Consider the following 10,253-nt stretch of genomic DNA (forward strand, 5'->3'; position numbering starts at 1 on the left):
ACCATGCATGGTGAACCTAACCTCACGACATCCGCGCACCACCGAGGGTCGCTTCCTGTGTCGGCCTTCCCCGTCAATTCCCTAACCCGTGTCGGGCCCACTTCCCTTGGTTCAAGGTTCCACATACCCATCTCTGCTGTTCTGTGACCACACTTGCCACCACGTGCGGCCGCAAGGGAACTTCGTTCCAGAGACAGTGGATCGAACCGCTCACGTTTAGGTTCAATCAGGTACTAGGCTTCCCCATCCCATAATGGGTATGAGATTAGTACTTTCAAACACTTGATCACGAACACCACCACTATCGGGCCTTAACAGATTCCATAAACAGACGGGGCGATCAGCCGACCATCTAAAGAGTTCACCAAAACCCTACCCCGTCCATTGTCCTTAGAGTTGTAAACAAAAGAGAACATCCAACTCCTATAACTCGTGAGTGACAGGAAATCACTCGACTTTTACTGAGTCCTATTAAGCATTGCTACTACTCGAACCCAACAGACTAGTGTTCAGATCAAAGGAACTATGTCATGCATCTAGGGTTGCAAACAACTCCTATACGTAAATGCACATTCATGAGAAGGAAGGCATGTGCAAGTTTAGAAAGTTGGGTGCATGCTCCGGGGCTTGCCTTCAAGCGGAGTGGAGGGGAACTGGTCTTCAGCGGTTGCTGCTTCGGCTTCTGGGATTGGCGGTTCTGCTACAGCTCCATCTTCAGGCGCTGGATGTAGCTCGTAAGTGCCGTCAGCGAGGTGTAACTCTACACAAATGCAAATGCAGGAGTTAGCACTTAGACGGTTATTTCAACAACACTTGCAAAATTAAGCTTAGACACTTGTAGCAAAGCTACAAAAAAGGTGGGGGAGTTCAACTTTAGTTGGTGGAGAACAGGATAAAAGGGTCGGATGGGGGTAAACTTGTGATCTGACCCTTAAAGTTAAGGAATAACTGTGCCGTGATCTTCAGACATAACACAGAGAAGTCCCTGATATTTTACACAGATACCCTCAGGTCAAGGAAAAAGATACAGCCGAGCCCTTGGGCGAGGTGGATAAGGGTCGGGCGAGACGGAAAAAGGGGTCGGGCGAACCGGAAAGGGGTCGGCAGCTTACCTTCAGGTCTACTGGTGAAGGTTTGGGGTCGGGAAGGAATAGACTTGGATGGAAAGACTTAAGCACTAAGGCTTGGGTGGCGGTGAGGTTTGACGGTGCTCCGGCGGCGGCGGTGCTTCTTGTGGGCAACAAGAAACCTCTAGCACAGCGCGGAGGAGCAGAGGGCTGGTGGGTTGGGGAGAAGCGGGTTTGAGTGGAGAGGGGAACTTCTCAAGAGCTCAGCGGGAGTGCTCAAGTGCTCTCAGAGTAGGGGCGGCGAAATAGCGATGACGAAGGAAACTCCGGTGGGACTCTGGTATGCCTTTTTATAGCGGCGCGGAAGAGAGAGATTTTCGAGCAGCACGAAGACCGGGAAGAAAAAGGATGGAGTGCGCTGCCATGGCAGCGATTGAGCGGCGATGGGCGGCGGAACAGGACCTTGGAGATCGAGTCTTCGGCTATTGGGCACCGGAGACAAGGCCGGCGCAGGTGCGGCTTTGCCGGGATTTAGATTTGGCGGAGGCGAGCGTGGTCTGGTCACGTCGAGCGGCGGATTTGAATGGCGTGTGATAGGGAGGAAGGCGCTACCAGCAAGGTTGCAGTAGGCGAAGTGACATGGCGAGCGGCATCGTGAGCGAGCGCAAAACAGCGGCTTGCCGGGGCACATTACTGGCGATGCGGGAAAAGGAGCTGTCGCGGCCGGAGTCAGGGTTGGCGAGGGAGGTATCGTCGTGGAGTGAGCTCGTGGGCGGCGTGACTGTGGAGAGGTGGAAAAACCGGAAGGCATCGGGGCTTGCAGCCGAGGATCCGGGCGAGATGATGGGCGCGGGTCGCGAGGCGGTCTGACGCAGCAGCGGCAAAACTCTGCCACGGTGGCGACGGGGCACCTTGGCGCGGTTGGCGAGGGCGCAAGTGAGACGAGGCGAGGTAGAAAGGGTTGCAGGGGGCTTCCGCTACGATTGGGGAGGAGGGCGCGTTGATCCATCCTGTCGCGACCGGCGACTGGGCGAGGCGGCGGGCGTCGGAGAGATCAAGCCACGCGGCGGGGGAGCTCTGAAGCGGGCGCATGCTGCTCAGGCGCGTCTGCCTCGGGAGATCCGGGGAAAGATTTTGGGTCCACCAGCAAGTCTCGATTTCTCCACTGCTCCAATATTGGAAGGAACACTGCCTTTGGACTTAGAAAGAATCGGCGGTTTTGGGTTGGGTTTTCAGGGGTCGGGACTGAGAACCGGGTTTTGAGCGCTTAAGCTCCGGAAAGCTGAGTCAGCGGGATTAGGGACTTTAGTTGAAGATTAATCGGCTGATTATCCAAGGTCATTACAAATATATCATACGAAAATCTTGCAATTCTCATCCTAAGGTATACATTCATCAGTATAAATTAGCAAGCATTGTTAATAACTGATGTAGTACCTCATTTAGGTCAGCGAGGTGGTGGGCACGATGCTGCAAGTCGTACGCGGACTCAAGGAGCGGGTACACTGGGGCCGCCATCCTAAAGAAACAACAAACAAGATCGTTAGTAAAAAGCTTCATTATATAATAAGTACACTAACTAAGATAATGTACTACTATAAAAAAAGATAAAATGATAACCATGCAAAAAACGAGCAACGCGCATACCCTATTGTTCGAAGAACGCGGCCTATTACTGTTTACCCTAGATTTCGTGGCTTTAGAATTTCTATTGCGGCATGTGCAATTCCTAATGATCTTGTGGCACTTTGAGCAACGATTTTCCGACTTGTCCACATCAAAATCACCAGTGCCATAATCTGCAGAAAGCCTCCCTTGCGACATGTCCATGTCGCCTGTGAAACGCTTCTTCTGCCTCCTTCCTACATTATTTCTCATCAAATTGGGGTTGGGCACATACCCTACCCCTTCATATGCTGACCATTGTGACGGATCAAGGTAAGGTTGAAAACTTGATTCCCATATTCTGACGTTGTGCTCCCTAGAGGACAACGGTGACATGTACAAGGGACTTTCATAGTTAAGACCTCTTGCCTTACAAGCTGTAATGAAGTGTGAACATGGAAGGTGCAACAATTGAGGAACGTTGCAGGTGCACGAAACTTTATTCAGATCCACTCTGTAGTGTCGGCCTCCATGACTCTCACCCTCAACGTTAGTAGTATCGCAACTTCTTATAGAATACACCATCCTTTCTAGCTCGTACGGTTCTGCTAAGTGGTGCATGGATCCAAGCTCAGCCTATGATAAATAATCATCTGCAACCTTCCCAATTCTATGGCCTTCATCCAACATTGCACGTGCCTTTTGCCATCGGTCCACAAGTAGGCGTTGCAATTTTCGAATGAGTATTCAATAATTCCAGAGATGGGCCTACTTCAGATGCCTTTGAAAACAGCGTTTAGTGATTCCGAGTAGTTCGTGGTCATAACACCCCAACGCATCCCTCCCTCATCGAAAGCCTGCGCCCATTTATCCTTATCCTCCATTTCACCCTTCAACCATTCTTTTGCATTATCGTTCAAGTCCTTCACTAGATCTTCTAACTTCTCACTAAATTCTCTCTTCGTATGAACCTTGCATAAAGTCTTCAATTTTCCAATCACGCGGTCACTCTTCTGCCGACGCGACATGTTGGCAGCAAAGTGCCTCGTGCACCACCTATGCACAAGCGGCGGAAAACCATCCATGTGGTCGTTCACACAATTTAGGAGCCCATGGTGCCTATCAGATATCATACACTCTAGTCGTGAAGGTCCAAGTACATGTTGCCGAACAAGTTTCATAAACCATGACCAACTCTCATTATTCTCACTCTCGGCCAAGGCAAAAGCAAGAGGCACAAGCTGCTGTTCTGGATCTATACCAACTGCCATCATTAATGTACCTTTATACTTCCCAGTCAAGAATGTACCGTCCACAAGTATCACAGGACGACAATGTTGAAATGCCTCACTACATTGAGGGAAGCACCAAAATACCCTTTGGAGTATATGCTTCAAAACTCCATTGTCAGGATGCATCATGCCACATGAGTCGATGAACCATTTAACCCCGGGATTGTAGTAGGCTATAGCTGTGAGTACCCTAGGAACCATGCCATAAGACTCCTTCAAGTCCCCCCAAAGCAAGGCAACGGCATGTTGCTTCTCCCGCCAAGCCTTAAATATACTTCACACGGTACCCACTAAAGGTGAAGATGGACTCCACAAGGGATGGCACCGATGTCTCACTATCTTTACGGATAATGCCTAGGATACGCCACCCAAGGTACTTTGCTGTGCACTGTACATGCACTCGCTTCGGCTGTGACGAACGACAAGTATGCGGTTGCACAACATTTGAAATTCTCCATTGTCCGGTGCTTGATATTAGCCGAGACCATACACGCCAATGGCATCCTTGCTTGCACATAACATTGTATCTTAAGTTCTTATCAGAGTGAACTACGCTAAAAGGTCTATGTAACCTCACTGCATAGTCAGCCAAGAAAAACTTCAGCTCCTCAAGACTATTGAACTTCATCCCCTTCTTAATCACTGGACTCTCACCAAAGGACATCCCTTCGAAATTCACCATACTAGATTCACATATGGCTTTGTGGACCATACTGATATCCTTATCATTGGGAACGGATGGCAGTTCGACATCACGTTCTTTTAACAACCACAACTCGTTCTGGGTGGAAGAAAAACAGTTGTCCATACGAACAATGCCTTCTACATCATGCACGGTTGCGGTGTCAAACTGCCGTCCATCCTCTTCATATTCTACCTCCTCGTCCTCATTTTCATGCCCACCACTCTAAGATAGTGACTCCTCCTCTACCTCGACACCTACTACCCCATCTTCCTCGAATTCACAATCTTCGGAACCCATAGAGACATTATCATCATCTATATTTGCTTCATCCCTCTTAAAAATGTTATTGGGAAAATCATTATTGGCAATAACCAAGTCAAAAGCACATTCTGTTTCACCTAACACGTGATGCAACATTTCTGACTCCTGGTTACCATTACGATTCACTACCGCCACTTCCTCCCTCAAGACAACATTTGGGCTAGGCATACGAATAATTTTAACTATAACCTCCAAACATGCAACATTTGCTTCGTGAACTACATCCTTATAGTGCTTCCAATTTGCATCGGATGCTAACTTCATGAGAACATAATGAGCTCTAGCTTTCCCACAATCAAAACGACCTCTCAAACTCATCTCATCCACTCTACATCCATACTTCCTCATTACACGGTCAACTAAATCAGTAAAACTTGGAGGACCCTCGAAGAATTCAATTGACTCATTCATATTCTCTAACTCCCTATTTTGTTTCACAATACCACCATCAAAAAATCGAACTAAACGATCCATCTACAAAATACAAACATTTCACCATATCATATACACTACACATTGCACATATTCGACATATCAACTCGACACATAACACATATTGGACAAATTAATTGAACATATAAAAAAATACATGTCATGTAAACTACACAATTGGATGAATATATACCTAAATCAAAGCATTCAACAAGTTCTACACGTCAATATCGCGGGCAGAGACTCAATTGCGTCTGAACTACGCATCATCTAACACAAAACACCATTGCATTTCATTCAAAATTGAAATCATCAACCTAACCCTAAGTCACCTAAACATCCTCCGATCTACCAAATGCAACGGTAAAATACGAGAAAAAGTAGGGGATACCTTCCACACGAAGCAGGGATCGATTTCCTCAACTTTCCCCCACTGAAATCGCCCGATTTTGGGTGGATTTAGGGGTGGGGCGGCGGGGGGCGGCGCAAGGAGCTCGGACGCGGGTCTGTCTAGAGGAAGAAGAAAGGAGGGAGGGAGGAGGAAGGATCCGGCGCGCGCATGTAGTGCAGTCGCTGCCGCGCCAGGCGGGCTGGCGCAGCGAGCGCCCGCCCATGTCAGCACCCACCTGGCGCGGCGAGTCGCCACGCCAGCGTGGCAGGGGCCCACCGCGCTAGTGCATGTGGCGCGACAGAGGCTGCCTGCCGCGCCGGGCGGTCTGGCGCGGCCAAAAGGGTCATCTGCCATATAAAGTCCGCCTAAGGTTATTTTTAAAAATAAATAAAAAAGGTTAAAAAAAAATCGAATGTCGTTCAAGTACATATGTGCCCATGTAGGAGCTCAGACTGATTCATTAATTGTAATAAATGGTTGTTGTCCGCATCATAGATGCGGAAGTTAGAGTATTGATTCTATTGCTTTATTAAGGAAAGATAACTAGGCGTTTTAGTTTTGGTTATAATATGCGAACACTATATGGAGCTAGTCAATTAGCTGACTAGGCTATTGTTGAAATGTAGCGTTGCTTCAATTTTCTTTCAATTAATGGCATAATGCAATTCCAGTTTCATTGGATAAAGAAAGAAAGTTAAGCAAGTAACTTTTTTTTGTTTGTGTACACAAGTGCTCCAGCTTTGCTTTCACGGAACAAACTTTGGTTGTCCTTTTTCTCCGATCCTTACAATTGACGGGTGCTATAGATACAGGTGTACGGTAGGGAGCTCTTTTACGGTACATAATACTAGACTATACTGGTATTCAAAAAGGACTACTATAAAAATATTTGATGGTTGAGATTAATTATATACTACTAAGAACTTCACTAGTGGTATGGATAGTATACATGAGTAGTATATGTGGTAAAGGGTATTATGGGAAAAAGAATATAATTGGCATATATGTAATATATTTTTCTTGTTCTTTGAGATGGTAATATATTTCTCATTTGATAAGGTTACAATGGCCTATCAATATTTAGCAATAATTACTATATTACCTTTTCTCTATGTTATATACCACCAGAGTGTTAGTATTGTGTATCATAAAAGAGCTCGCATCATGGTGACGATCCGACTGACGTGTAAGTAACACTTAACTGTGGATACTGGCAGCGGCTGTACTGCAAACAATAACCCGCATAGTTCAGGATCTCCTCTCTCGAGATTTTTCCATACTGACGGCAGTACGAAATTATAGTAACCGCCTCTGTTATATTACCACTACAACATCATCAGATCTAGAATATTTTTTGCACGCACACATCATTGGAGCCCAAAGGGTTGGGCGACAAGGAATTCAGGCCGGGAGCACGACACGAACGCGATGAACGGCACCGTCCAAGTTCTTGCTCTCCGACCCCTTTGCCTTCGCTGTCCCGGTGCAGTGCCAAGCGGCCCTCGCTGACCAGCTTTTGCCGTGCCGGCACGAGCAAAAGATGGAGTTTGTTACGTTGCCGCAACGTCGTGTCGTCGTTCTCGATCGACCCTGTGATATCTCTCCTCAGTTTTGACTGGTTGCTGGTGCCGGTGCGGTGCCTGTCCCATGACGATTGGTCGATCGATCCAGGCTCATCAGTGATCACTGATCACCAAAAGCGTTCAAGCTTTCTGCAAGCACTCGAGTGGATTATGGTCATGTCGTGGGCTTTATGTGCCAGTGAGTGTCGCTCAGCCGGTCGACGATCTAGCTTGTCAGGACTCGATCGGATCGATGGGTTTACTTGCATTGCATCACATGCATTGCACGAGCCCGATCGGAACCAATGCAAGCCATGCACACGCCTCTACCAGACGCTTGCAGAGGTTGTCTCCTTTGTCGCTTTGCTCACTAATATGGTGATCATCCATGCAAAATTGATCATCAACCACGTACTCAGACATCCTGAAACATCGATTAGGGCTTAGTTTGTAATCAGCTGGTGTCGTGGCCTACCCTGCACGCATCACGGATGCGTCCAAATGCATTGCATGCAAATAGCAAACCGCGCGTGGCGGCAATCTTTCGCTATTTCTTGATCTGACATGTCTTCCCATTTGTCCAACCGGATTAGCCTTAGGGCGTTTGTCGACAGCGTGGTTACAACCTAATTATATCAAAATCAGCTACTATAAGTTCAGTGAAAAAATACGAAAACGTATATGTCTAGTGTCCATAGGTGAATAAAAGTGTTCTGTACGTAGGATTGATTCTACTGTATGCAAAATCTTGGAGCTGAGGTTTCTTGCACCTTGTCTACGCATGTACTTCCTCCGTCCTTTTTTATCTGTCATTCACAGGGACCTGCCCTCCTCATTACAGCATGCTTCCCAATCGACACGTTAAGGGACAGACGGAGTATAGCTTTAACCAAATTTAGACCCATCGGTAGTTTCAGCTCGACACATAGCTTCGTTAAAGTAGCATATGCATGGTACTAGAACAAACAGTGACCTAGCCTAGGTGAAAAGAGACAAACGTTTATGGAGACAGTTCAGGACGGTCAGCACTGTGTCGAGGTCGATCGATCCCATGCATGTCGCTTCCTTGGTCCCTACGTGCGTGAAGTCTTGTCCAAATCAAACGAAAAGCCATGCATCCTCCTCCTCCGAAATAATAAAGCTTGCACGCACACACAACGCCAATGATCGACGATCGCCTCGAGGTGGCCGTGCTCGATCCACAGATCGATCGACAGAGCCATCGATGTGCACGTCGTCTTGCGATGTGAGGCGTAGGGCAGCCAGCCAGCCCTACTTCCTGTTCCTGCACAGGACGGATGACTCCTGACACACCCATGCATCCACGTCAGCCCCCACAGCCACAGTGGTCGATCTCGATCGAGCGGGGAAGCGCTAGCTTATTGCACGGTTACACCAGGATGCAGTCATGAAGAAAAAAAAATGCAGCGGCTTGCATTGAGACAGCAGAAGCTAGGAGCGAGATAACAGTCCAGATCAATCATGCTGCACACTTTAATCAAGTTCCTCGGATCGGAATCTCAAGGACACTGTCACTGCTCTATGTACATCATAGGTGTGCAGCAAGTGCGTGCTCCTGATCCATCCCCAGCTCTCTAGCAACTAGATGGGGATGCTATTTTCTGGTTGAAAATTATTGATCGCAAAAAGGCCCTGCTTTATCAGTTGAGAGGCTTGGTCGATCGGCGTTAATATGAATGAACGTTAATGCTAGCAAGGGAGTCGTGTGATGTTTTTGTGCAAAGAGTGTGTGTTGTGCTATGGCGATGGCGATGTGCTACTGAGGTGCCGACAGATCAGAGAGCGATATCACGGTTAGACCGAGCTGTCTGAACGTGGGATTATTACGATGACAAAGCATGTGCTTCTAGCTGCGTCTAACGACTACTTACCAGGACACACTGTTTCCAATAGTTACCACCGTACCCTAGCTCCCAGAGGAATAGTGATACATTTTAGGGGAGTATATGAAACGTGGCAGCAAGTTTGTACGCATTAGGGTTGGGACTAGGAGTGATCGATATGGGTGTTGTAGGTCGATGATCTAAATGTTAGAAAGATACATGAGCACACTTTAATAATGCTCTGTAGATCGACAGGACTAAAAGAAATACTGTATTTGATTCTGAAGCCTAGTACAAATTTGTAGCCAGGGGAGTCGCCATCTCTCTTAAGCTTAGTATCATAGTTTTGAATAAAAAGTTGGCATGTCGCCATCTCTCCTAAGCATAGATGTAGATTGTAGCTTCCAAAACCTTTGGAGATTCTGCTTCTGTTGTGGTTTATTAGATATAGTTTTGGTGTCTTGCATCTTGATTCCTTAGTTTCATTTCTTCTCTTGTGTTTCCCTTGCATTATATTGTTGTTGCACTTGGTAGCAAGGCTTTCATTTTACTCCGTGGTTTAGTAAAAGAAATTGTTAAACAATAGTAAACACAAACCTTGTTGCTAAAAATCCATCCATGAACCATGATTGGCAAACAGTTGTAGGGCTGTTATCGCAGCCTGTATATTCTCTTTGTCCTCTTCTCTTTGTCCACAACTGAAACCAATATGTTTCCCTAAAGATGCACCGCGTACAAGCTTTCGTGCATTGCCAAAAAAAAACAATCATCCTACTAAATTATAAAGTCTTCTCATGTAACTTGTGTCTTCTTTTTAATACAAGATAGATCTTTCTTTCTTTCTTTTGCGACAAGACAGATCTTTCTATAAAAAAGATATGGTGATTGCATAGGTCGTTAAAACATGCGAATTCTTTTATTTTGGGCTCTTTTTCAGTCATAACTTACAGGAGGTTTGCCGAGTGCCCACTCAGCAAAAGCTTTGTCGAATGTAACACTCGGGAACCGACACTCGGCATCAATTTTAACGGCAAACTTTCTTTGCCGAGTGTTT

This window comes from Setaria viridis, chromosome 4 (assembly GCF_005286985.2).
Source record: "Setaria viridis chromosome 4, Setaria_viridis_v4.0, whole genome shotgun sequence".
In the NCBI taxonomy this organism is placed as follows: domain Eukaryota; kingdom Viridiplantae; phylum Streptophyta; class Magnoliopsida; order Poales; family Poaceae; genus Setaria; species Setaria viridis.